The sequence below is a fragment of the Epinephelus lanceolatus genome, chromosome 15 (assembly GCF_041903045.1).
Source record: "Epinephelus lanceolatus isolate andai-2023 chromosome 15, ASM4190304v1, whole genome shotgun sequence".
Taxonomy (NCBI): Eukaryota; Metazoa; Chordata; class Actinopteri; order Perciformes; family Serranidae; genus Epinephelus; species Epinephelus lanceolatus.
In genome coordinates this window covers 22,465,884-22,493,445 of record NC_135748.1, presented here as the reverse complement: position 1 = coordinate 22,493,445, position 27,562 = coordinate 22,465,884, and the positions used below count along the sequence as shown (strand labels likewise).

At 39.5% G+C, this 27,562-nt stretch overlaps 1 protein-coding gene across 1 annotated transcript in view; it reads left to right on the top strand.

Annotated features, from left to right (window-relative positions):
• The first annotated feature begins 267 nt into the window (after positions 1–267).
• bahd1 (bromo adjacent homology domain containing 1) overlaps positions 268–27,562 on the top strand; it is a 52,393-nt gene continuing 25,098 nt past the window's right edge. Inside the window, exon 1 of the mRNA XM_033641891.2 lies at positions 268–824. The gene's annotated coding sequence lies outside the window, so the exon portion shown is untranslated. The remainder of the gene's footprint in view (positions 825–27,562) is intronic.

The following is a 27,562-nucleotide window of genomic DNA, read 5'->3' as shown; positions in this document are numbered from 1 at the left end:
GTGCTCCAGGAGGCACCGTGCAGTCACATGTCAGAGCAGGTTTTGGTCATGAGCCAGATCTGACACACCACAGATCCTTCATTGAGAGCCCAGCTCCCTCAGCCACCGCTGCCAGGGTTAATACAAGTGTCAAAAGAACAGGGCTTAAAGACATTAACTAGGTGAAAGCCATCTGTCAGCCACAGCGGGGCTGCTGCCGGGGGGACGGTGACATGTGGACGTCCGTGGCCCTTTAAGAAACTCCATGTTTTCGCTACATGATGCGTCAACATAAAAAAAGCGGATGATGCTGTTATGTAAAAACACGCTGAAGTGAGCCGTAGTTTGCAGGGAGCTCGGTGAAAGCTTCGCACGCCACACTTCGTCTTCTAAAGCAGGATTGCGGTTTCAAGTGTGGGGGTTTTTACGCGTAGCGCACGGAGCGGTGCAGTTTGGAGAGGAGGCGGAGAAGAAAAAGGCTTCAGCCCGATCAACTCAACATGAGTCGCCCTCCACTCTGTTTTCCTCCTTCACTTGCGGGAAGCGTACACCTGACGCATCACCCTCTCGCCCTGTGGAAGTGATAGATCGTCCCTCTTTTTCAATCGGGTTTATTTTGCAGCCTGCTAGGCGACAGGACACCATAGCCCTCAGCTCGGATCGCTTCTGGGGCTAAACTGAAAGTGTCAGGACGGGATCGAGCTGCGAGCTGAAGTAATGTGTCAGCTATAGACACACAAACAGATCCTTCCTCTGTGTGGCGGTGATCTGTGAACCTGAGAGGAAACTTTCGGGGATCTCTGGGACTTCTTCCTCCACTTGAGTCGTCTTTTATCGCCCAAACGGTGAGTACACACTCCTGCAGCTCGTGATCGCAGAAAATGTCACTCGTGCAGCTCCTGTTGGAGTCATGTCTGAGGCTCGACCCTGCTGCCGAGGCTGCTGGTGGGGTCACTGGCACATTTAATTTAGCCTACTTAAATGTGGGTGAAATGTGTTTTAAACTTGCCAGTAACACAAGGAAATGTGATGGAGACATTTAAAGGTCCTGGTGGTGTTTAAATAGTTGTTTCTTTTGGAGCCAGAGTCGTCATCAATACCAAAAATTCACTGCTGCCAGTTATTCAAATGTGGATATTTGCTAATTTTCTATTATAATCAAGTGAATAGCTTTGGCTTTTGGACTGTGAGTACATTTACTTAAGTAGTTTACTTAAGTACAAGTTTGACATACTTGTACTTTAGTTTATCCATTTTATACCTCTTAATACTTCTACTTCTCTGAGGGAAATATTGTCCACTAACTCCATTTAACATACAGCACATTTAACCACTTAAAAGTGCTTTAAATAAATTGAATACGCTCCTCGTCAACTAGATACAACATTAAAATGCTCCTTACATATAAATACTTAAGTCATACTTTAGTCATAATCTAAAATGTAGGCTATGACAATGTAAGGGACAGTGTTGGAAGATATGCTTGCATAATGGGCACTTTTGACACTTAAAGTAGCTTAGATTTTTCAGATAATACTTAAGCTGGGAAAAAGGGGATATGTCCCCATCAATATTTAGAAAATGTACATTTGCCTCTCTGAATAAGAACGTAGCAGAAGACTTGTAATGACATTTACACCATGAAATGATGCAAAAAAAAATCACCAGAATTCAGGAAATTAAGTGTAAAATGCTCAAAATGTTCTGGCGATGGACCCCAACAACTCCATTTCATGGGACCCCTCCAATACTGAAACTGAACCCACTCTAAAAAATGATTCATGGGGTGAGTAGATAACTCTTAAAATAAAGAAGCTTTTCAGAATTAAAAATTACGTTTGTGTCATTTAAGTGTTTAAATAATCTGAAAACTTCTTTTAAGAAGTTGGTCAAAGTTAAAAATATCCAGAAATGTGCACTCCCCCTTTTCTCATCCGCAAGGAAACAAACACACAGAGAGCTTGAAAATGGATGCCGAGAGATTTAACTCCATTTCATCAAACGTGTGCTCAGTCCACGAGATTGTGGAAATGAAGGACTTACAGCGACTTTGTTTGAAACTTTTAATGCTGTCGGACTATGTTTACGAGCACAAGAGTTCAGCGAGCCACCGAAGGACCGCCCTGCGGATTTACTATTGGTTCTGCAATGTAGGGAGTTTTTTTAAACTCTAAAATTGTATCCGCCCATCTAAACACAAAATCAGGGAGAAAGTCATCAGTCTTTAGTTAAGCAAAGCGTCTAAAGACTGACTTGTGAGTCTAATGCAGAACAACCATCGCTCCACCTGGCTTGGTCTTGGCAAGGTGCTGGACATGTCAGCATGTCCGCACACTTACCTCTATGCAGTGTTTCACTTTATTGTTGAGCTTTCAGTCCACTAGACCTTCATCAGAAAATAGATGAGGCAACCAAGATGTAGGATTGAGTAAGATGGAATTAAAATAAATAGATTTAAATAGTTTGACCACTAAATATCAACGTAACTTCTGGATAAATATTAAGTTGGTTCAACTCAATTAAGTTTTTCAAGGTCAAAGCAAATCATATTGGTTGTACTGAACTAACTGAGTTTGTTAGATTATAAAATGATTTATTTAATAATGTCAGAGTTGAGACTACTTAAAAGACACATGCATATTGTTACCTGTGTTAAAAGTTTAACCGGTTGACTCTGTTTTAGAGTGTATAAACACCCTTGACTGGAGCAAACTGGTTGACTTGCTAGCACAGAAGGTTTGGACACTACTGTGTCTTCATCATAGTCAGAATGGACAAAGACAGAAGGTAGAAATGGTATTTAGCTGGCCGCAAACTGGTGTACAGTTATCCACACCCTATACACTTAAATCATACCAGGAGCAAAACAACAGTCACAAAGATAGAAAACTAAATTTACTGCATCCATCAGGTGTAATTACTTTTTAAAGTAATTTCAGCATGTGGACAACCTGTGTGGGGTTTTAAACACTTTATTTGTAGAGATTTTTCTGTTTATCAGACAGGACATTAACATAAGCTAAAATCTCAAAGTGCATACATGTACAGAAAAAAGAGAGAAATGGAAAGAAAAGGAGGAGAAACAGAAAAAAGTGCATCGTAGTGTATTTACTTACTTAAAGGACAGACCACCTGTAGAAGTAAAAGTTCATTGTTCCAGGTCAGTTAGACTGTTCACATATTTTATTAATGGCTCCCAGGTTTTGTAAAATGTCTTAATGGAGCCCTAGAGGGTGTATCTGATTTTTTCAAGCTTTATGTTCTGCATCACATCTATAATCCAGTGGCTGTGTGATGTGGAGGTGTTACATTCTTCCATTTAAACAGAACTGAGCGTTAAGCTAAAAGAGAGGAAAAGGCAATGACCTTCAGAAAGTGAGCAAGGATATAGGAGTCATCTGGAACTGAGAATACACCAAAAAGTACCAGTTGTAGGAGATGCATTATATTACAGCTGTAATCTGTCAGAAAAAGGCAAGTTTTAAACAACAAACACACCTGTCACACACAGGGTCTTTCATTTGAGACCATTCTTGCAAGTTTAGCTTTAGAGAGGTGTTGCCGATGTGGCACTTCAAACTGTATCAAGGCATGTCTGGAGCATGTAGAAGATGAATTAACCCTACAAAGAGCCAAGTCCTGTTCCTCATGTGACAGTGGGCACCCCTCTATCACTTTCCCGTAGTTGTCAAATATGAGATTTAGAAGGATTGTATCTATTCATGATCAGAGTATAAATCATTGAGACTTTTATTTAGCATATTGACCTTTAGCAAAGAATCCAGGCGAGATGATGGGGGAGTAGTTGGAAAGTTAGCAAATGTTTTGTGTGCAAAGTCCTTGATTTGTAAATAATGGAAAAAAATGAGTATTAGTCAGCCTGAATTATTTGGACAGTTGTTCAGAGCTGGCAGTCCCCAATATACAAGTCCCCGGTGTTACATATACTTTTATCATACCAGACAGGAAAGATGATTCTTGAGACTGTAGGTGATTTATGAAGGATTTCATGGTGTATTTTATTCCAGTGTGTGAATGTGTGACGTGTTTGGTGTCTGATGAGTTAAAAGCCTTTGTGTTGATTAGACAATGGGGAGACAGTGAGGATACTCAATAGAGGAAGTAGTCTGTAGTAGCTGTTGTTTTTCCTAATGGGGATTCCCTATCTGTGTGTAGGGCCCTCTGATAGGCCAGAAAGATGGATGCTGTGGGGCTGCCCCTTGGCTGGAAACACTCCATTTTGGGTGATTAATCTCAGCTTTTAGGAGTGTGTTTCTGATTTTTTGAATGCGTCATATAAGCTACCGGATGTCTAAATTTCCCTCAGGATTAATAAAGTATCTGTCTATCTATCTATCTATCTTGGAGGAAAATCGATACAGCATAGTATTGCGATATTTTTGTGTGGCAATATTGTATCACTAAACAGTGCCGAGTAGAGAACAGACTTTATCTTATAAGATAAAACAGATGTTGACAAAGTTTCCCTCTGGGGACAAAATTTATAGATGGCAGAAGGTAATAAATCGCAATATATCCCAGTATATTTTACCGCAATACTCAGAATATCGCAACATATTTAAAAAATCGCAGTGATATTGTATTGTGACTTAAGTATCGTGATAATATCGTATCGAGGATAATTCTGGTGATTCCCACCGATACTGTCTACCTGTCTGTCTATCGACATACCTACATACCTAAGTACCTACCTACCTACCTACCTACCTACTAGGGGTGGGGGAAATAAATCGATACAGCATAGTATAGCAATATTTTTGTGTGGCAATATGTGCCAAGTATCAATTTTTTTTTTATTACAAACTTTAGTAATTTCAACAAATACAAATTAAACTGTAGGTAGCCTACTACAATAATATAATCATTTGCTTTTTCAGTCCACTAGATGCATTTTGCTGCTACTAAAAAATGGCTGAAGTTTGATGAACAGACTGAAAAAATTATCTCATTAGATAAAACAGATGTTGACAAAGTTTTCCTTTGGGACACAATTTACAGTTAAAATAAAGGTAATAAATTGCAATGTATTTTCTTGTAATACTCAGCATATTGCAACATATTTAGAATAGCAAAAATATTGTATCGTGATAATATCATATCCTCTGGTGATTCCTACCCCTACTATCTATATATCTATCTCTCTATCTTGGGGGAAAATCAATACAGCGTCGTATTGTGATATTCTTGTGTGGAAATATTGTATTGTCAAACAGTGCCAAGTATAGAACAGACTTAATCTTATAAATTAAAACAGATGTTGACAAAGTTTTCCTCTGGAGACAAAATTTATAGATGAAAAAAGGTAATAAATCCTAATGTATCGCAATATATTTTCCCACAGTATTCAGCATATCGCAACATATTTAAAATTGCAATAATGTATCGTGACTTAACCCTATGGGCCCTAGGCATTTTTGGGGTATTTTTTACTGCCTTTACTTTTAAGCTCATATCACAGTCATTGTAAAGGCTACATACACATGCTATATCTTTTTTCAGGACAATCTGGGCTAACCAGATTTGCCATCATTTCATGTCCTTCTATGTGCCTGTATTTTATATTAATTTTTATATCAATGAAAAAAACAAATCCGTGTGACTAAATTCTTACATTTTTACATGTATCTCACCATAGCAAGTTGGAAGTTGACATATTCTGGCATATATGAAGAGGGGAGACTCTCTGGAATCTGGCAATATAAGAACCATGATGCTGGGACATTCTGTCACTTCACAGCTGTCCAAAACATGTGGTTTGTGCCAGGCGGATATAATTGCCAGCATTTTTTCATTATTGCAAGAAATTACATTGACTCATTCACAAGTCAAAAATGTGTTTTATCTGGAAAAAACATGCAATATTTACATCCAAGATAATAGAAAAATAGTCAACCAAGTGCAATGATGTCCTCCAAGATAATATTTGCCACTTTGTGAAGTGGTCATACAAAGTTTGATGGAGTGTCAACTGGACAATATGGAGATATTTGCATCTTGAAAGCTGGACTACAAGTGTGGACTACAAGGGAGAAACACACGCAAGCCTAAGACGTGGTAAGATACGATATTCCTCACTATATGAAGTGACTGATAACAAGATGGATTGTAAAGAAATTTGTCAGGTTTTTATTTTGTAGACAATCAATCTGGATTTATAGCGTGATGGGATGACAGCACAATGATGTGTGTGGTATCACTGGAAAGCTCTAGTCCTGCGCTTTCATGTGATATGCGTGGCATTTCTGTGGGAGCCTGCGTTCGTGAGTAATCCATCTAACAGTAATGTGTGTGCAAAGCTGCATGAAAGCTCTGTTATTCATGATTTTAGTGTAAATTTATCTTTTTTTTTTTTTTGCTGTGAAAACACTGGACTACCGACAAGTGCTTGGCCTTGTCGGAAAGCTACGATTCCGCTGTTTCACGTGATATGTGTGGCTTCTCGCTATGACGCACAGTCGCGGAGAAAATCAATAGAGAAGAACAGGTGTGAATTTGGACGCACTATGCGTTGTTCGGGCCCATAGGGTTAAGTATTGTGATAATATCGTATCGAGGATCATTCTGGTGATTCCCATGCCTACTATCTATCTATCTATATCTGAGGGAAACAATTGATACAGCATAGTATCGCGATATTTTTGTGTGGCTATATTGGATCGTCACACAGTGCCAAGTATTGTTTTTTTTTTTATTACAAAATTTAGTAATTTTACAAATACAAATTAAACTTGTTGACAAAATTTTCCTTTGGGGATATAGTTTACAGTTAAAATAAGTTAATATATCGCAATATATTTTATCAGAGTAGTCAGCATATCGCAACGCAACATATTTAAAATTGCAATAATAAGTATCGTGATAATATCGTATCGAGGATCATTCTGGTGATTCCCACCCCTTCTATCTATCTATCTATCTGTCTCTATTGAAAGATCATAGAGGAATTTATATACTTCAGAAAGTCAGCTCTTCTCAGTTTTACACCTGTTCTAGTTTGAGAACCACCTGATTCAGCTACATACAGCTGGAGAATGCACCTCTTTCAACAATTTGTCTGTACTTTTCCTTGTAAAGAAGTAGTTTTACACCTTGGTGTCTTTACTTACATGTTAGCAAAGCATCTAGATGCTTCTTCCACCACTGTTGGATGAACAAACTAAGCAGTATGAATACTTCAGTTTGGGCTCTTGGACCTTTTTATGGACATTTTTCAGGTTTAGTGACATTTTATAGATTACACGATGAAGTGTTTAATCCTGGAAATAATTAGCAGATTAATCACTAATGCTATGTGAGCTGGGGCCCTGTTTGGATTTAAAACCATCTAATTTGTGGAAAGCCGATCACCTCCTGCTGCAAAAGGCCGCTGAAGAGTACATGCTCTGACATGACACCGGGGTTATAATGCATGACGCGCAAGTTGCCCAGTGAGTTCTTCGGTATAATGGTGTTTGTAAAGCCTCCTGTGGACAGAAAGGCCTGACAATAGAGCTTCAGTTCCGGAGGTCGTGGTAGATTTGTGTCTAGTCAGTTCTCCGCAGCCTACTTTGACAGGCCTGTCATAGCGGCATGTTGAATAGAGGTGCAGTGCCCACACGTGAGCCATAAAGCTGGATATCAATCCTGGACATAATCCCATTATTTCTGAAGAAGTGTCCTGTTGTGGCCACAGAGAGAGAGAGAGAGAGAGCAGCGGAGGAGGAGGAGGAGGAGGAGGAGGGTAACGTGCCTCCTGTTACCCAAACACACTTTTCTCCCTGCTGTCCCAAAGGAGACAGATACTTCCTGCTCAGATACAGCCTACGTGAAGAAGAGGAGAGGACAGAGGAGAATTTAATAGACTGTCATTGTCCACATTATGTGTGGTTCATCTTGCAAATCAGATGCATAAAAATCTATTTTTAGGAAGTGAAAACAACATCCCACCCAGTCTGAATGCCTTTATTGTTCAAGTAGCATTGGAAAAGTACACTGACACGTCCCCTTTTTTTCCAAAACACTTGTCATGGTCACACTGTTGTGCCCCACAGAGGGATGTTAAATATTATCTAACAGGAACTCAGCTCGTTGGGCATGATTTCTTTGGATGCCATTCAGTACAAGCGGGTTGAAAACAAAATAACTTAACCTATTGCTGCCAGTTGCTGATACTTTACTCCCTGCGTTTATTAGCTGGTTCAGCTGCAAGTCATTGAATATTTCTTCATTTGGGCGAGATTTGCATGACCATGTGGCTGCTGGGCTGCAGATCACTGGGACATTTGGTTATTTTTAATGCAGAGGATTCAAATGTCCAAGCGAACTCGGTAAAAATAAGTCATAGCATGATGAAAAGATGAAGTGCTTAAATGTTCAGGTCTGAAATCTCAAAGGATAATCCACCTTTATGACAACTTGGATCTTGCTTTTCTAATAAGTGCCATACAAATAAGCTGTTTGCTGAGATCATAGCCGGATTAACCAGCAAGGGGGCCCAGAGGCAAAAATGAACATCTGGGCCCTTAATAAACCCACACTGATGTAGGAATATGCAACATACAAGCACAAAGCTGAAATAATGGCTCTCAGGCTGCACACAGTGGGATTTAAACAGCCTAAAGAGGAGACCTACTGGTGCTTAAAAAAGCTCTTTTCCTTTTCACAGTTAATGTTCCCCTGAAATCTATTTATTTATGTAGTGTTCCTCTCACTTCTTAGACCAAACTCTTGCCCTTTCAAAACCAGGTAATGAACCAGGACCCTTCTTAAGGCCCTTAACGTCATTTATTGGGTATGATTTGTTAATTCAAATGTGGAGGCTCATACACACCTTTAATAACTTGTAGACAGGTGCATAAGAGGAATGTGTCCATAGGTAAGAGAGGAGAATATCTGCGCACTGTCCTAATACTTGCAATAAACTTTATTTAAGTACAGAAAGTTTCAGTCTGTAGACCTTCATCAGTCCAAGGACCAAAATTTTGTCTTGGAATTCTCCTCTCATACAGATGTTCATTATAATGAGCTATAACGAATGGAATGTAACTAAGTACATTTATTCAAGCATTGCTTTTGATACTTTTTACAGTTTAAAAAAAGCTATGGTTTCATGATATGATGCAGAACTACCGTAAAACTTCTATTAGTAGCCCAGGCTATTATTTGTTTAAATCACTGAAATCAACAGGCCTGTATTTGGGACAGGCCTTTAATTCCCTTCACACAAAACTGTTGCTCACCAAAGATGGGAAATACAATGAAATTATTCCTTTAAACCAGTATGAATATTACTTGTATGAAAATTAGGCTTCAAATGACATGTTAATTACAAATCATTAATTTGATCCAGCTCTGACAGACAGTGCATCAGAGAGTGAGTTACTGCACTCAAGGATTACAGCACCCAGCATACCGACACAACACCACTTTATCTTTTCAGCATCATGAATGATTATTTACCTGATTTCAAATTTGGCTCAGGCAAATAGGGTCTAGGTTGAAAAATGCCAACATTATCCTTTAATGCCAGAAATCAGAGGAGTAAGTCTCAGACTTGTGATGCCATAGTGTATAAAGTCTGGAGCTGCTCCATAGACAATGAATGGGAGCCTGATTTAGTAGACCCACAGAATGTTTGTTTTCTTTTTCATACCCAGATGAGCTTTATGCTGTTGTAGTGTTCTCAGAGCTAAAACAGAAAATGTGCCCACATACTCAGAACATTCCCCTGGGTGCTGGGGGTGGTGAAACATCTTTTACCATTGACTGTCTATGGAGCAGCTCCAGCCTTTACACTCTGTGACATCACAAATTTGAGTTTTTGCACTCTAGTTTTTGGATTTGGGAGGGAGCTGTTCATGTTTACTAATATTTTTGGACTTTCTTAGACCTTAACATATGAGTTTTTAAATGGGTGTGGTTGCCCTTAAAAACTATAGTATTTATTCTTTTACTGAGGTAAAGGACCTGAGTACTTCTCCCAACACTGGCTGTGTGTGCTAAAAGATTTCCTGTAATTTGGGATTATTACCGTAATTTTGGGTGCACTCGCTAGTCTAACTGTTGACCTTTTTACCACCTGGTAGTCCGACTCTGTTGTTGTGAAGTGTTTCCATGTTCCAGCAGTTACTTTGCCACAGCTCGGTGTTATCCTGATCTATAGGTGTGGAAAAAAGACTCAATTGTAAGTTAAAATTATGCTTTGTGGCCACAATATGATTCACACAAGTTTATACTGTAATGTTAAAATGCTAATGAGTCTTGCAGTTGGATTTTAATCTTGTTGAGTTGTGTGAGTGTTCCTCTGGTCTGAATCTTGAGTGTCTCAGGATTAGCAGAGCTGTCGTGTAGCCTGCGCTCCTCTAAAAGCCATTAGCCAGCCCCTCTGTCTCTCTCTCCCTCTCTCCCAGCCTCTCTTTCCCTGACTCACCCTGGCACGATGCCCGAGACACAGCTGTGAAAATTACAGGTCTGTTTCATGAAAACATAGAAGAAGAGGAGGCAGGGTTGGTGGGGAGGGAAGCAGAAACAGAGCAGAGACCCAGAGCCCGGCGTCAGCTGTTGGCCGGCACACAGCTGCAGTGGATGTGGAGCTATCAGAGCCGGGGTCTTGCTCACTTCTCACACACACACACACACACACACACACACACACCACAGACTGGGATTGTTTACATGGGGTGGGAGTGTGTGTGTGTGTGTATGTATGTGTGTGTGTGTGGAGGGGAGATATTAAACCCTGTTTGGCTGAGGCCGAACAGAACAGAAGCCCTCACTGTGACTGACAAACGTCAGGCTCCTTCAGTGAAAAGCACATGGCACCAAGCGTCCTTCAGTTTGGCAGATGCTAAAAGCATGACTGAGGCCCTGGCAGGTGGGCCGGCGGGCGGCCGCCCCCTCCTTGCTCCTTCCTCCGCTGGGTTGAAAATCCAGCGACAGGCCTCCTCTATCAGAGAGTCATTGTTCATGATGATGATGATGACAATCTCTCTCTGTCTCCATTCTCTGTGCTATCTCAATCCATCACTCTCTTGTCTTTGCCTCCCCTCCCTCCCCCCCGGTCGCTGTCTCTCACACATTCTCTTAATTTTTCTTCTCCCTTGTTCTCTCAGAAACTCTGTGTCAAACTATGTGTCTCCGAGGAGCTGTCAGCCAAAGAAAAGCAGGGTGGATGTGAAAAATTGCCCTTCTGATTTCAACTAAGTTTGACTTTTCTCCTGCTCGATGAGATGTGAGGTGTGAGATTCCCTCTTCACTTGCTCCACTCCTCTCCGGTGCTTTGCTTCGATCTTTTTGAATTCAGTCTTCATCACTATCTCTCCCTCTCTCTCTATGTCTCACTTTTTTTTTCTCCTCCTCTCCCTCTTTGCCAGTCAGGCTGTCTGGCATCTTGCCCCGTCTCTTTGAAGAGGAACAGTAGAAGCAGATAATTACACTTCCCGTCCCGTATCTGCTCTGTAGTGCTGAACTGTCATCTTTACATCTGTAGGCTACACGCTGAGGCAGAGAAATAACAGCTTACTACCTGTTCTGATGTGGAGCTAACGTATGCTTTCCAACAGCTACATATAGATGTATGCTAACAGTAATCATCTTCAGAACATAGACTCTCACCTACTTCTGCACCATCAATGTCTCAGCTGTGTCAAATCTTAAACACTATAACACATCATGTCAAGTGTAATCTATGCTTCCTCATTACATCCCATCATTTCTCACATGTTTTTTATCATTTATTCATTCATGTTGTCTCTAAATTTCCACAGATAATATATTCCTGTATTTTCTCATTTCTTTTTTAAATTTGCTACTTACATATATGTAGTTTTTTGTCGAGCCCGAAGTGTCACATAGGTTTAGGTTACCAAAGGTTTGTGACAAAATCACTTGAAGACACCGACTACCATGTGCGCATGGTGAGAGAGGAGAGGGAGAGACTGTGCACTAAAAGAGTCTGAGAAGTCCAGGGCTGATCATGAAACATTCAGGATGCCCAGGCCTAACGACACCACAGCTTATTCCACACTATAAGCTGCTTTTCAGTTTCAGCCATACTTGTCGTTGCCGTGTGTAATGGTATGACGTCATATGTCAACAAGTTGAAATATCGCGAATATCACGATCATGATGAATTTTTCCAATGATATTAAAAAGTATACCGATATTATCGTGAACAAGATGATATGGCACACCCTTATAGGGCTGTCCCTATTGTCAGTTTTTGGACATTGAAGCTCCAGTGAGAAATATCTGCGTTTAATTGAAGCTTTGAGAGGGTAGGCCTTTTTAGCACGCAGGTCTGGGTTGCATTAGCGAATAAAAAATGAATAATTTGCAAGACAGGTAAGCTTTTACAGTCTCCAAGTGAGCTTGTTTGGAATTTCTTTTGGAATTTCTGGCACTTTTTGGGAGGTCACCTACACAAATTTTGAAAATACTCCTTGATGTTTTTGGCTAGCATGTCTGTAAGCCTGTTGATTGTGGTCAAACTGTCAGTTTCAGTTGTGTTGAACTGCTGGTGACTGATGTTGGATGAGATCAGAAATCAGAAGAGTCACAAACTATCACCTAGTTTAAATGTCCTTGTCTGAGAATAACTAATAATATATATTTATAATGTTAACATTCAAATACTGATTTGGACGTTGATTACCATGGCAATGATCGAAGCTTTAAAGCTTTCAGGTCAGCCCTCGTAATTAAAGAAAGCATGCTGACAATTTGGAATAAAAGAGGGATGAGGTGTAAAGCAACAGCCTTGGCCTCCGGTGTGACATATAACATACACATCGGCAGCACTTTGAAGACAATAATTTCATCTCAGATCTTCTGACTCTATATGTGCCCAACGTAAGGTTCTGCTGACCATCCCGCAATCGAGGCTAAAAACCAACCAATGGTGAGAGGGCGTTTTTTCTGTTTGGGCCCCCACTCTGTGGAACAACCTCTCTGAGGAGATCAGACATGTTCCTTATCCTTTTTTTAAATCCCTCTTAAAAACACACTTTTATAGATGTGCTTTCACAGGGTTAATGACCTGAACTCACTTTTATCTGTAAGACGCATCTTAAAATCGTTTTATATATAAGGACATTCTCTTAACTATTATTTTACTGATCATTTCATTTATTTTATTTCATTTTATTTTATCTATTTTGGTTTTTCTCATGTGCAGCTTCTGTTGTCCCCTGTCCCAGACTTTAAAACACTTTTATTGTTTTTTTGTTTTTTTTAATTATTGTTGTCTCTGTTTTTTATTTTTGTAAATCACTTTGTAACTTTGTTTTAAAAAGAGCTATTATTTGTATTAACATGGAAGTAACAATCATTTTTCCGTCCCCGTTATGTCGTGGTCGATCTTGTCCTGTGCTTGGAGAGTAAGGAGCTCCTGGATCTCCTTGTCTCTCTAATTTGCAGCCGCTGTTCTTCCTCTCAGATTTAGCTGCTAAATGCTGCTAGCTGCTCTTAAATCTCTCGTCAGTGGGTGGCACATTTAACATGTCATCAAAATGCTACACCCATCCCACCCATTTTACACAGATGTTGATTTGGTGTTGTACCTCTGCTGCTGGCTTAAAGGCCAGACAACTGTGCCCCTGCATTTCATGATCATACCGTTTATACAGAACAGAAAGTTGGAGTAATGGACATTACTACCTTAAAGCAAGCAGTGTAGAGAGGGCTTTATTTGACATGTTTTTTTGTTTGTTTCTTTGTTTTTTAACGAGGATGGTGGGGGGTTGACAATGTATTCTATTTTGTAACCTGTAAAGCACTTTAGAACCTTGTTTTAAAGGTTCTATGTAAATAAAATTGTTATTGTTTATTATTATTATTCTAACAGAAATAACTCACACAAACAATATCTTGGTGAATAAGTTATCACACCAACAAACCATTCGTGTGTCACATTGTTGCTGCCAGCCATGCATAACACAAATACCTCTCATTCATGGACACATTCTTTAGAAAACCTTGGTTACCATACACAGTATTCAGCCAGTTGACAAACAATGGCCGGTCGCTGCAGCAGTTGGAAAGGATAAGTCCTCCTGAATGACTTCACTTGATTACACTTGTGTGCTGTATGAATCATCACATTGCAAACATGTTTTGCTTTAATGGCAGATAGCTGTACGCCTCATGTCCTCTTTGAAAAGGACAGTAAACATGTTGCCTCACATTTAGAAGCAGTGCCAGGACATTTTCAGCAAGTGTGGTGCTGCCCCGCTTCTAACTGCTTTTCTTTATATGACTACACAGACCACACTCACAGGTGGTTTAGGGATTGGACGTTGATTACATCTTTGGTGCAGTCACACATCGTCGCTGTGTGTAACCACAGTCACATCACCAGCATGAGTATTAACCTCTTCAACACCACCCCACTGCCCACAACTCATGCTGTTCAGCCAAGTATATAGCAATAAGTGATTTTTTGGGGCACTTTGGGTCAGCGCAAGTTGTAAACACAACATTGACATATCATCAGTTGATTTGGTGAACTTGTTAGCAAACAGTTGCTCAACATTATAAACAGATCCAGGTGTATTTCCTGTTGGAATGTTTGTGGTAGCTGACAGGAAGTAAACAGGAACCAAAGCTGTTGCCCTAGCGACAGAGTGGCAGTGACATGTTCTGTTACACATCCAGCAGTTACACACCAACATTAGCATTTATTTGGAGTCATGCTTTCAACACCTGATGAATATAAGTCCAATATTTACTCTCTGTCAGCTCAGTTTTGTTCTCCACCATCTCCTGAGGACGATTTCTGTCTCGTTAGTTTCTAAATGCTACACTGTGTTCACCACCTAGTCGCTGTCTGTGTCTCTTTGCAGGTAGAGTGGTACAGTGGGTTTTTAGAGCTTTTTGAAAAATTAAAACAGCCGCTGACTACTGCTGAAAATGACGATGAGAGCTGTGAGAGTGAACTAAAGCAGTAAAGTTACGGACCAGGCAGGCAATCGATACAGCATAGTATCACAATATTTTTCATGGCAGTATTGTAATCAATACACAGACACCAAGTATCGTTTTTTATTATATAAATTATTAATATTGCAGATATTAGCATGGGATGGATTGGTGGTTTGGCGCGACGTCTACAGTGATGCGGGCGCTGTGCCGGACTGTTGTGGTGAAGAGAGAGCTGAGCCAGATGGCAAAGCTTTCGATTTATTGGTCCATCTACGTCCCAACCCTCACCTGTGGTCATGAGCTCTGGGTAGTGATGGAAAGAATGAGGTCATGAATACAAGCGGCCAAAATGAGTTTCCTCCAAAGGGTGGCTGAGCTCAGTCTTAGAGAGGGTGAGGAGCTCAGACATTCAGAGGGATGTTAGTTTGTCCCATTGTCATGAGCACGATATCTCAGGAGGGCCTTGAGGGAATTTCTTCGAATTTGGCACAAACGTTCACTTGGACTCAAGAATAAACTGAGTTGATTTTGGTGGTCGGAGGTCAAGGTCACTGTGACCTCATAAAACACATTTTCGACCACAATTCAAGCATTCATACTCTATTTATGACAAAATTTCACACAAATGTCTAACTGAATAAAATGATGATATGATGACATTTTATATCCAAAAGGTCAAAGATCAACTTCACTGTGACATCATCATGTTCTGTAAGGGGCCATACACATGCCGCATCTTTGACAGCCTGGAAAATGCGAGGTCGGGCGCTGTGTGCGACTCTTGTTCCTATTGTGTGCGAACTTTTGAGAGCGAGAAGGCAGGTTGCATCTGAAGTTGCTAAGCAACCATAACAAGCACCAGCCTACTCACAAGGAATCCTGAGTGCAGAGCTGATCTTCTCCCAGGCACTGTTTTTTAAATGTGTAGGCCTAACATATTGTCCAGGAGACGGATGTAAAGCTCTGACAGCCCTGTGCTAAAATGATCAACTTCTCCCCGATGTTAACCACAGACTGATATTTACGGAAAAAGGGAACGATATCTTTCGGCTGTGATTGGTTGTTCCTCGTCACATGACATGTGGTGCGTGCTGCTGTGTTCTAAAAGTTGAACTCTGTTTATCTCAGGGCGCAGCCGTGAAGCACTGTAAACGGTGTCACTCTGGCATTTGAGCATGCCTGCCGCATGTCTGCAATGAAAACAATGGATTTTTGAGGGTGCAAAAAACGCAGCATGTGTACGGCCCCTGAAAACACTTTCTTGTCCATTATTAAACATCATAACTGACGAACAGAAGGGGAAACTTCACATTGAAATTCTTACAGGTGAAAGGAAGGCTTTGAAAACTTGTGCCTTTGTGTGAAGAATCTCTCGGTCCGAGAAAACACAGTAGATATTTTTCTAAACTTTTTGTTTACAGTGCACTGAGGCTGTGCAGAATCTGAGCTCTGACTGCTCAGGCAGGGGCAAGCGGAGAAATGGATCAATAAAGTATTACAGTGTTATTTCATTCTCTCCCCCCGATGCTGTATCTCCACCTTCAGAATGAAAGATACATCATCTTCAGTAAATATCTCCTGAGATGAGAGTTTCTGGGGCAAGATCTTGTTGAACGGGGGTACAAGGCCAAATGTAGATCAGTTTGGTGATATGTGAGGAGAAAATTGCCCAGAGATGCACTAAGACAATACAAAGGACTGTGCGACTCTTAAGAGATACTGTTAAGTTTACATTTATTGCATGTCTCTCTCAAGGACAGCTCGGTGTATGTTTTCCTGACATGACCAGTGGGTCCCATGACCTTATTCACTTGCTTGTGAAAGAGACATCATGTTCACATGTTTACCTGTGATATGTCTGTGAGAGCTGCAGTAACTGCTCTGACTATTTTTATTTTATTGATTATTTCCCATATATTCTGCCTCCCACAGTATTGATTCTTTCCATGGTCATTGATGATCTTTACAGACGTCTTTATTGGGATTTGCTTGAATGAAATTCTTTTTGAAAATCAGCCCAGAGCACAGAAACATACAGTAGTTGACATGTTGAAATTCATATTTTCAGGGTCACACTGAATACCTGTCAGTGGGACATGATCAAAACTCCTGTAGTGATCAAAGTACTGAGAACCATACGTGTTACACCAAAGGGAACTGTGCCTTTAAACGAGTCTTTAAAGCAGCTCTAGTCAATGTTTGTATAGTAACAATGGATCAAATGGCGGAGTGTGTGTAATATGAAAGGAGTCGCTCTGAGCGATGAACCTACAGATAATTATCACCCCTCAGCTCTTTGGATCTTCAAAGCGTCATTCAGCTCCTTGTTTTGGCCTCTTGGCCCACTGTGTCAGATAAATGTTCTGTTATTGAGTTTGTCACATGAGGTAAAAAAGATAGCGATCCTTGCACATACAAACAGCATTTTACACAAACTGTGTAGACTACATATCACCTTTGCTGTGTGTAGAAAAAGAAAAAATGATTAAAATAAGTAGATACATAAAAATAAATTGTGTGTGTAGGTCTTCTTACGTTCTGTCAAGGTTACACATTATATCTGTGCAAGAAAATAAAATGTGTGTTCAATAGAGAACGAGTGAGGATATCTTAAACCTTTACCATGGATACCCACGCTTTATGAATTACAGCTAATGGTCTTTCTATGAGAGCAATATCCCTGTAATAATTCATTCATTCTGTTATTGATGGAGTCTCAGGGGAGAGCCATGAGTGTATTATGGTGTTCTTAGAAATGATGTCAGCTGTTTGAATCAAGATCGGGTAATACAGTCAAACTGTTCATTTAAATCAGTATGAATATCGCTTGTTAAAAAATTAGGCTTCAGATAATATATCAATTATGAATCATTCATTTGATCTCGCTCTGACAGACAGTGCATCATAGAGAGTAATTTACTGCAGTCAAGGATTACAGCACCCAGTAAACCCACTCAACACCACTTTATCCTGTTAAAACAATTCTCACAACTTAGATTATTTTTTATGAAAAACCCTTTTGATTCTTTTGACCTGAGGACCCTTAGAGACTAAAGACATATGTATAACTTACAGGGTAATAGAGGAATAAACACATCATTTAAGGTAGCCAGCAACCTGGTGTTACACATCTATAACTTCTATTGAAAAATGAACTGCTTGGCAACCAGACCAGATGTCTAATTGAGACAGGCCTTTATTTGTCAAAATGTGTAGACACACCGGGCTAGTAAAAGGGACTGGGTGTTTAATTGGGACTATGCTTTAAATTGGAGTTTTACAGTAAATGATATAATCCCAGAACACATGAAAGTGTGTACCAACAGTGTTCTGGCTGCATTCACATTTCTGGGCTCAATGCTCATATTTCACAAGATCCCATCTTCCTGCCAGACTGTTCACATTCATGTTTGAAGTGATCCATATTTGACATTAGTGTGAATGGATATCTGCCCCTACATGTCTCACATGCAGCCAATAACGTCAACCACATGCATGTTAGAACAAATGTAACATTACATTTTGGAAACAGACATTTGGGGAAAAAATTAATTACATAGCAGTGTGTGCTTCATCTCCTGAATGAGCGCCATAGTAGGAAGGTCTGATCACGTCATTTTTCAGAATAATTAGCCATGTGCTTCTGTTTGGGAGTATGTAGCTTATTTACGGAGGACTGGCCTTTTGCAGCAATGGGCGTTTGTTTTCGGGATAACAGGATTCGGGCTGCCCCCGAGTATGAATTTTCTTAGTCAGCCAGTAGTTGCCATTTAGAACCATTATTTGATTAGTTGCCCACATGTTTCCGATATTAATTTAACTAATAAATTATATATTTTGGGTGGAGCAACACAATGGTTTGAGTTGAAGGTGTGAGAAAGAATAGTATCAGTAATATTGTTAACACTGTGCTACATTACAGAGAAATACAAAACCATACTAATGAACCTTCATTAATATAGGCCTATATTTTATCTACAAGTGCACGTCACACACTGAGCGAGCTGCCTGTTAATGACGCTGTGGGCAAAGCAGTAATGATTGTGTTAAGTGGCTAATGGGCATGTAGCTACTTCCATGTTTCAGATGATACGTCATGTTTGTAGTCGACCAATGAAGATGAGGGTTCGTCCTTCACCTTCTCAAAATGAGTCCATACTTTGGATTTCCTGCCCGACATGTTATTAACTAGCCTGTGGAATAACCGCAGGTACCAGCCCTGGAAATTAACATGACTCCTGTCTGTATGCTGAGTGTGGCCACTTCCTGTGTCTATCCTTTCAAATTAAATTCCCACATGGTCCAGTCATATAGGGTTTGATTTATTTTGACAAGGCGCAGCTCCTAATAGAGTTTCACTTTTTTTCTGGTTCTAAGCAACCAATGAAATCTTGCCGACTAATGACCTTTCTGGTCAACTAACGTTTGGTCGACTATTAGGGGGCAGCCCTAAACAGGATGTTGCACAAATGGGCTTTTGGTCCACTATCTCTACTAGCAGCCATTGCTTGTAGTTGTGTGAGGAGAGAGGTGGGGGTATGGCCTGGAGAGGAGTCAGGAGTTGTTCTTCCAAACTTTAGGGTGTCCAGGGTTACATTACAATATCTCAATTGGCGCGTCACAACAACACTATCATGGCATGTCAGCAAGCTGTTCATTTCAGAAAGCGTCAGCCCATTCCGACACTGTTTGGTAAATGATCTGCGTCTGTGCATTTAAGCATGAAAGCATGGACGCGAACAAACCATGGATGTATGGGAAAAACACACATGAATTCTGATATGACTGTTCTCACAGCGGTTGCATGGCCAGTGATCGGTTATATGTCGGATTTAGGACCACATATGTAGCCCAATTCTGATTGAAAAAAAAATTGTGTGCCTGTAATACTCTGAAAAATTTAGATCTGTGTTATATCAGAGCAGGGCCACATTTGCTTGTCATGTGAATGTAGCCTATGAGCTTTATTTTGACGCTCTTGTATTGTTTGTGTTGCCTAAATTTATGCACAAACTTAAAGTGAATCAGCTGATGTGCTGGGTTTTGTCTCAGTCTTGTCCAAGGCCCTGTCCCTCAGGGGGACGATTCCAGGACTCAGTCACTCCTCATGTTTTGGCAGTTTCATAGATTAAGTCATTATAAACGAGACACACAAACACACACAGCGGAGGATGTTCTAGCGTTAACTCTTTGAGCTTCTGGAATTAAAGTAGTGCATTTCTGTCTTACACATCTTGGAGGCTGCGTACTCCTCCAGAGGCCTAACTGTCATTAAAATATGGACCAGAATTCTGTAGTAAATTGTAATTTTATTAGATTGGAAAAGGGCTACAGAGCTTAACATTACAACCCGTATATATCTGGGCATCAAACCAAATTTAGGCCAAACGTTCTACGAGCTGATCTCAGTTGATCTTATTTCATTTTCCGAGGATTTAAAATCACAAATGCTTCTGAGCAATAAGTTAGACGTCCCCTTTCTGTCTGCATCATCACCACAGTGAGTGAGTGAGTGAGTGAGTGCTTCCTGCATGTAGGAAGCATTTAGTCGTCCCGGTCGGTGTCGTGCATCTCTCTGCAGTGTGTTGCAGTGTGTTTATTGCAGTGCAGGTCAGCTCTCAGCAGTCTATACTCCCTCAGCTTCCCCCGGTGCTCACGCCTCATTAACTCAACACACTCAGCTTGTTTACAGCTGTTAATTACACACTGCAAAGCTGATATTGATGAGGACAATCAGCATTTATCCCAATTAAGCTCAATTCTGACTACATGCTAACTTGATAACATAGTGACTTTCCAATCAGGTTGTTGTTAAGAGACTAAACCTGCTGTTCAGTGCAGGTATTGAAGTTCTCCTGTAATTGAACAGCCACTGAGTGAGTGCAGCAGCCGAGTGATCATCATTGACGGTCTGTGAGTGTGTGTATTGTGTGTGTTGCGCCGTAATAGGCCGATGTTATCTGTGTATTCTCAAGAAGTAGGGTAATAAATGACAAGCGGCGGCTGATCACTCATCATCATTATTAGATTCCATGTATCATTAAGAGCAGAGCATACAGTCAATGAGACTAATTAAGAGGAATGCGTGCTTTTCTGCCATCATTAATCTGACGGATATAAAATCCCTGGAATACTCCTTTAGGGATTTATATTATGGATGTAACACTCATTAGAGGGTTGCTCTTAATGATGCTTTTGTTGATGTATAGAGACTTAATGTGCTCCATATACAAGGAGCTTACAATTATCTTCTTATATAATAATTATATGTATGGTGTTTATTCTATAGAGCTCCAACTAACAAGTGTTTTAAGTATTGATTTATCTTCTAATTGTCTATGAAATATGAGCAAATAGTAACTAAATGCACATCACAGCGTCTCAGAGTCCAATAAGATGTCTTCAAATGTCTTTTTTTGTCAAACCTAACAGACCAAAACCCCCAAATATTTAGTTTAATATGATAGAAGATGGCGGGGGATGGGGGAGTTTGCATGTTCTCCCCATGTCTACATGGGTTTTTTCAGGGTAGTCTGGCTTCCCCCCACCATCCAAAGATATGCAGGTTAACTGGTGACTCTAAATTGTCCGTAGGTGTGAATGTGAGTGTGAATGGTCGTCTGTCTCTATGTGTCAGCCCTGCGATAGTCTGGCGACCTGTTCAGGGTGAACCCTGCCTCTCGCCCAATGTCAGCTGAGATAGGCTCCAATATATGGAGTTCAATACAGTTTAAAGCAGGGGTGTCACACATTAGGGCCCCTGGGCCAGAACCGGCCTGTTTAAGGGTCTAATCCGGCCCACAGGATGACTTTGTACACCTAATATTGATGCACTTGTGAAGGCTAAGAGGTTTCAGGTTTCAGGAGCAAGTTAAACAGTGAATAGCCTACTTTATGTAACATGCTGCTTCAAAGACTTTTCCACCCTAACCACAATACAGTTCTCTGGAAAAGAAAACAAGAACATTGTGCTTTAATACAAAATAATCTGAATCAGACTTCTATCTTCAAACAGTGTTGGTGGAACACTACTGCTAAGGTGCTACCAAAACTTTTGATTTGTAAATGGTTTGTAAGGGAGGAGATAACTTAGCCTGCTTCCTCAATACCTTCCACTTTGGCTTGCTGTGGTGATGACAGTCTTACTGCACAGGAGTGGGAATGTATGGGAGGGTGGACATGTAATGATAGACTGACTGTGGAAAAACTGAGACATATTATTGAATTGCACTTATATTCAGAATGTACCAGTACGTCTTCACCCTATAAGAAATATGTATTATTATTATTATTATTTTTTTAAATGGAGGTGTTGTTACATATAGGTTATAGTATGGTTTTACTGGTCCTGCTGTATGTGGCCCCTGAACCAAAATGAGTTTGACACTGGTTGTTTAAAGTGACCTTATACTTAAACCTCACTTTGATATTCCTACAGGGCAGTGATACTCAGCTAACAACCCATGGGCCAATTCAGGTGCCAGGTGGCCCACCAACCATTTTCAAACTCACAATAGAAATTCACACTGGGATTTTTTTGTACCTTGAATGTAAATAAGGTGCCAGAGTGCATAAAAAAGCATCAAAATGGAGCTTGTTTATCAAAACCAGTGCCAGGGGAGCGTCCCCTCACCCTGACAGAGGTCTGTACTAAACCCTGACTTTTCCTCAGTTCCTGGAAACTTGCAGAAGTGGCCCCAGGCAAAGCAAGCCAAGTATCCCTGCTGGAGGGTCTGTAGCTTTCTTGCATGTGAGGTGTGTAGTCAGGTATCTCTGTATTACTGATCGATTGATTACTGATTATTTTTTTCTTAATTTCTTCTTATTAAGAGATGAGCTAAAGAGAAGAGGCCGAGGTAATCTGAGAAAAATTTAACTGGTTGATTAGTGAGTTGACAGTAAATGTTAATGTTACTATAGCTACAGGGATACAGTGTATTTTACATACACTGAGTTAATAGTTGTCTTATAGTATTCTATATGTTCTAATCACTGAGTTTAAAATGGTGTTATATACTTTACTATATATATGACTATATTTCTCTAGGAGTTGTAGTTTTCTTGCATGTCACAGTTATATTCAGGTATCTGTGTATTATTAGTAGATGTATGTGTGATAGTTTACTTTTTATGTTTCAGGTAATTTGGCTCTGGAAATGACCAAACTTCCATCAAATCTAACCTCTTAAAAATGGTGTCAGCAAGATCAGAAATGGAGAAGTGTGACAGACAGATGACCACAAACTGTAAGACAAATAGGTCCTTACAGTGCCAAACAAGTTAACACTACATTTTCACAAAGTCAAATCACTAACAAAAAAGCATAGACTGTAAATTATGGTTATATAGCCTATAAAAACTATAAACTATTAGTATACACTCATGCTGACTTCACACATCAGCCACACAAACATCATTAAGATCTAATGAACGTCACATCCATAATATACAGTTAATCTTTAAAGGAGTATTCCAGTCATGTCTCTTAATTAGGCTCATTTCCTGTATCATCTTATAAGGAACATGAGAATAGGCCTTAATTAGCTGGAACATAATGAGTTAACTATAATACTGATGTCTACTTATAAAACACAGATACCTGATTATATCTGTCACATGCAAGAAAACTATATAACGTAAAATATAGGCTATACCATCACTTCAGACTGACTGCTGAATGTATATTGAATTGTTACAGAAATCATGAAACACAAGACACTGTATGTTAAATACACCACATCCCTGTTTTTGATGTAATGTTCATTAGTGACATGATCTTAATGATGTTTATGTAGCTATTGTGTGAAGTTAGCATGAGTTTATACTAATAGTTTATAGTTTTTATAGGCTATATAACCAGAATTTACAGGCTATACTTATACATTTGTATCAGTAAACAGTCTTGTGTGGCAGTATAAGGACCTATTTTTCTTGTAGTTTGTAGTCAGTTGTCTGTGTATTATTACTGATATATATTTTTCTTAATTTCTAAGTATTTCCTGCATGTTAAAGCTCATTTAAATGGCACACTTCTCTATTTCTGATCTTGCTGACATTATTTCTAAGAAGTGATGTTAGCTTTGGTGGAAGTTTGGTCATTTCCACTGGGATTTTTGGCTCTATACACTAAAATAGAGCTGTAACAAAAATGTTTTCAGTGATGTTATATCCTTTGCTTTACATATGAGTGTATTTCTGTAGGATGTATAGTTTCCTCGCATGTGACAGATATAGTCAGGCATTAGTGTATTATTGTGATTTGACTTTGTTTGGCACTATAAGGACCTATTTTTCTTATAGTTTGAAGTCAGCTGTCTGTGTATTATTACTATTATATTTTTTTTTCTTAATTTCTACTTATTTCCCGGATGTTTAAGCTCATTTTAGTGGCAAACTTCTCTATGTCTGATGTTGCTGATGTGGTGTGTTTTACGTACAGTGAGGTTGTAGTTGTCTTATAGTGATTTATATGATTTCTGTAATAATTCAAAATACATTCATCAGAAAACAAGGATTAACTGTATGAATGTAATGTTCATTAGTGACAATGATCTTAATGATTTTTATGTAGCTGGTGTATGAAGTTAACATGAGTTTATACTAATAGTTTATCGTTTTTATAGGCTATATAACCATAATTTACAGTGCATACTTATATACTTTTATCAGTATCTTGACTTTGTAAACATGTGTTAACAGTCTTGTGTGGCACTATAAGGACCTATTTTTCTTGTAGTTTGTAGTCAGCTGACTGTATATTATTACTGTTATATATTTTTCTTAATTTCTAAGTATTTCCTGCATGTTTAAGCTCATTCTGGTGGCAAACCTCTGTATGTCTGATCATGCTGGCATCATTTTTAAGAAGTGATGTTTGATTTGGTGGAAGTTTGGTCATTTCCAATGGGATGTTTATACACTAATGTGTATATATATATATATATATATATATATATATATATATATATATATATATATATTATATTATATTCTTAACTTTACATATGAGTGTATTTCTGTAGGGCTTGCATGTGACAGATATAGTCAGGTATCAGTGTATTATTAGTAGACATTAGTATGATAGTTTACTCATTATGTTCCAGCTAATTAAGGCCTATTCTCATGTTCCTTATTAAGATAAGATGATACAAGAAATGAGCCTAATTAAGAGAAAAATGACTGGAATACTCCTTTAAAGATTAACTGTATATTATGGATGTGACGTTCATTAGATCATAATGATGTTTATGTGGCTGGTGTGTGAAGTCAGCATGAGTGTATACTAATAGTTTATAGTTTTTATAGGCTATATAACCATAATTTACAGTCTATGCTTTTTTATTAGTGATTTGACTTTGTGAAAATGTAGTGTTAACTTGTTTGGCACTGTAAGGACCTATTTGTCTTACAGTTTGTGGTCATCTGTCTGTCACACTTCTCCATTTCTGATCTTGCTTGCATCATTTTTAAGAAGTGATATTAGATTTGGTGGAAGTTTGGTCATTTCCAGTGGGATTTTTTTGCCCTAGACACTAAAATAGAGCTATAATAAAATGATGGGGGAAACAGGGATGTGGTCTGTTTTACATACAGTGAGTTTGTAGCTGTCTAATAGTGTTTCATATGATTTCTGTAAAAATTCAAAATGCATTCATCAGTGAGTTTAAAGTGATGTTATAGCCTGTATTTTACTTTATATGTCTGTTAGGGCTGTCAATATAAAGTGGTAATTTTGATATCTGTGTTTTATAAGTGGACATTAGTATGATAGTTTACTCATTATGTTCCAGCTAATTAAGGCCAATTCTTATGTTCCTTATTAAGATAAGATGATACAGGAAATGAGCCTAATTAAGAGAAAATTGACCGGAATACTCTTAATGATGTTTATGTGGCTATTGTGTGAAGTTAGCATGAGTGTATACTAGTTTTTATAGGCTATATAACCATAATTTACAGTCTTTATTTCTACATTTTTGTTAGTGTCATGGCTTTGTGAACATGTAGTGTTAACTTGTTTGGCACTATAAGGACCTATTTTTCTTAGTTTGTAGTCAGCTGTCTGTGTATTATTAATATTATATATTTTAGTATTAGTTTTTAGTATAGTAGTAGTATAGTAGTAGTATTTCCTGCATGTTAAAGCTCATTTTAGTGGCAAACTTCTCTATTTCTGCTCTTGCTGGCATTATTTTTAAGGTGGCTGGTGTGTTAAGTTAGTATGGGTGTATACTGACAGTTTATAGTTTTAATAGGCTATATAACCAGAATTTACAGGCTATACTTCTACATTTTTATTAGTATCTTGACTTTGTAAACATGTGTTAAGGTGTTGCTTAGCACCATAAGGACCTATTTTTCTTTTAGTTTATAGTTTGTAGTCAGCTGTCTGTGTATTATTACTGTTTTTTCTTTATTTCTACTTATCTCCCTCATGTTAAAGCTCATTTTAGTGGCAAACTTCTCCATTTCTGATCTTGCTGGCATCATTTTTGAGAAGTGATGTTAGATTTGGTGGAAGTTTGGTCATTTCCAGTGGGATTTTTTTTTTTGCTCTAGACACTAAAATAGAGCTATAATAAAATGACGGGGGAAAATCCACGTGCATATTTCCTTTAGGGATCAGAAACACCGTGAAGTGGTGGAGGAAAAAAATCCCCAGCGCTGATTGCGGACACAGTTTAGTCCCTGCAGGAATATTACAGCAACATGAGCGTTATAGAGGGATGTCCCGGTGCAACGGCGAATGTGAATGCAGGCAGCGCATGAATATTATCTCCAGCATGCCACTTCGGAAGTAGGTCACCGCTCACCGATTTGTTCACCATGTCTCCAGCTACTGTGGGCTGCTCGGTCCGCGGATCGCTCCCCAGGTCGACAGCCCGAGCGGGTAGAAACTGACCAGCAGAAGCAGGACGGACCGGATTGTTTTTAGGGGGAGATTTTCCATTTCCCGACGGGACACGCAAGGTAATGATGAATCGCGGCTGTAATTCCCCGTCACAGTTGGAGATGATAGGATCGGTGGGTCGCTCGCTTCTAACACGAGCTCCTAATGATATTGATATTAACTAGCAGCGCTTCAAAGCGCAGATTGATCGAGGATGTTTGGGTGTTTTAGACTGGTTTCCCCGCTGAGGAGCTTTTTTCACTTCTCCTATCACAGCCTGCACTCCTGCTACGGCATGCTGTCAGATTAACACCGTCCACCACTATGGCCAACTACCAGCTCCACTAGGCGAGTCTGTGTTTTATGTGGTGCACAGCCTGATCACAATACATGCATTTACATTGCTCTTAATTGCATTTCTCTGCTTGATATGATCCAGATCCACGAGTGGATGTGGGTGTGTTTGTAACTGCTGGTGCCTGAACCTGCATGGAGGTGAAGGGAGGTGTTGGTGTTGGTGGTGGAGGATGGTTATAGTGTTGGTGTAGGATTTGCTCCAGGAAAGTGGACTTGGTGGTGATACGGCACTATCTGAAGCTGCACAGCACAGCCGGCTTAGATTCCTGAGAGCTCCTGCCTCGGGGCTTTTTCTCTCATGATGACAGCTCTACACCATGTCCGTCCTCTGAATGAGTCTGTGTGACAGCCAGGCAGCTCCGCCACCTCCTCCTCTGTCTTCACATACACATGAAACTATACAGCCAGTTAACATGC